Raw genomic sequence first — 1,973 nt, 5'->3', positions numbered from 1 at the left:
GGACTTTGAGTGGGAGGTCTGTAGTAGACTCCCACCATTGTGTCCCCTGTGCCGTATTCCCCACGATTTTTTACCCAGAGGGTCTCTAGTAGTTTTCTAGGAGTCATTCTTGTTACAGCTTCTGGAGTTGCTTGTGGAGAAAGCATCTCTGTCATCTTCTTCCTTTAAACTGTGGGGACTCCAGATGACCTACAAAGACATGGAAAGTGATGTATTACTTGTCACAGAGTGTCCATTTCCTTATGTAGTAACTGAAATACCTTTGACATGTATCATTGTATAGAATGAAGGTTGAAGGGTATAACCAATTTCCTTTTCTTCCTTTGATGGACTTATATAGTTTCCAACGTTGGTATGAAATGGTGAGGCTCAGCATTTCCTTTACTTTAAGATGCCAAAATCTGCACTATGATCCAAAGGTGCAAAATTTTGTAAGTTTGATGTGCGATGCGCATTCAAGAATACAGAAATTTGACTTGATATCAAAGGTCTGTCTTTTATTCTTGAAGTATGGATAGCTTAGTAAAGAGTTTTTTAAAAAAGCTTTCAGCTTTTGCATTTGTTGAACCCCATAAGGATGGATTTTTCTTTTTCAGAAAACCAGATGCTGCAAATCTAAGGGCCAAATCATCAAATTTGGGAAAAAAGCCAGGGCCTGGAAACAAGATGGTAATTTATATAAAAATAGGTTAAAATAATCTATAGTTGCAAGGGGTTGTTTCAATGACATTGTACAACATAGCCAAAAGTATTTTATGCCAGTGCTTGCAAGGGGCCTTTTTGACTATGGAATGAAGGAAGATGATAAAATCTGGGGATGACCAGAAAGGAAAGGAATGAAAGTGAAGAGAAGCCAAGGCATGTGGGATTGTACTGCAAGAAAAGCACTGAAATTCATGCATAGAATCCAGTCTGACTTAATGCTGAAAATGTCATTAATTCACAGTGGTTTTCATGTGCAAGATGCTCTGGGTTGTTTGAAGCTGGTCTGATTCCTTTGGAAGACATAGAGATCCTTACTGATAGCTGGGGAAGGACAATAAGAAACTGTAAGGATCTATGCACTCAGTTTTGTGTCCCTTTTACACCATCCATCTACAACAGGCCTGCTCTATGCTTCTGTTGCTTCCTGCTGAGCTATTCCTGTGTCTTCTGTGAACATTCATGGCCACCAACCCTTGCCTTCCAAAAAGAAGGAAAAACCTGCAAACACCCCTTTTCTAAGAGCATAATCCTTGATGTTTTGGCCACTTTGAAGGGAATAATTTTCTGAGTAAAGTTGTCCCCTGTGTCAATCTGTGCATGGGGAATATATGGCCCAGTTTATGAGACATAGTGTCATTGCCTATTTAACTTTATCAACCATAACTGAGAACACCTGTTTTCTCTGAGGTATATTTTTTTCTAATGTACATCTTAGTCACTCTCATTATTTGCTGCTTATTTTTTAAATTTCAGATTTAATCACTGCCTAAACCGACAAAGTTTCTTTCCTCCAAGAAAAGAATTAAAAATATGTTTCATTATCCTGTTTTTTTAAATTATTGTATCATGTTTTTGACAGCTAAATAAATGGATTTTATTAAACAGAGGATTATGGGCTCAGATTATTTAGTATTCCTTTTTTATTATCTAGTAGCCTCTTCTGGGAGCTGAGAGTTTCTTTTCTTCATTTCCAACATTGATTCTTGCATTAGACGGTTACATTGAATAATTAATATACTTCCAGTGATTGATGATTTGCATGGCCTGAATATTAGGTTATCAATCACGACCCACTTGTTCTAATGTAATCATATTGAAAACGTGTCAAAAGCTGTTTACCCAACAATGACAACAGGAGCTGCGATATTGAAGGTGCCTGATGCACTACAGCAGGAAATATCCTGGTTGAACATTCATAATGCAGAGATTATGAGTTCCTCAAATTGATGTAACAAAAGCCTGGAGCCCTTGGTGAGAGTTATCAACTC

At 37.6% G+C, this 1,973-nt stretch overlaps 1 long non-coding RNA gene across 1 annotated transcript in view; it reads left to right on the top strand.

The window, feature by feature from the left end:
• The window catches only part of LOC109306141, an 81,851-nt gene extending 80,259 nt beyond the window's left edge, over positions 1–1,592 (top strand). Inside the window, exon 4 of the long non-coding RNA XR_002099869.1 lies at positions 597–1,592. This is a non-coding gene — a long non-coding RNA (uncharacterized LOC109306141). The remainder of the gene's footprint in view (positions 1–596) is intronic.
• The last annotated feature ends 381 nt before the right edge of the window (positions 1,593–1,973 follow it).

Source organism: Crocodylus porosus, unplaced genomic scaffold (assembly GCF_001723895.1).
Source record: "Crocodylus porosus isolate Cpor-Errol unplaced genomic scaffold, CroPor_comp1, whole genome shotgun sequence".
Classification (NCBI taxonomy): Eukaryota; Metazoa; Chordata; order Crocodylia; family Crocodylidae; genus Crocodylus; species Crocodylus porosus.
Note: the sequence above shows the minus strand (reverse complement) of the source record. Positions and strands in the feature narration are given on the sequence as shown.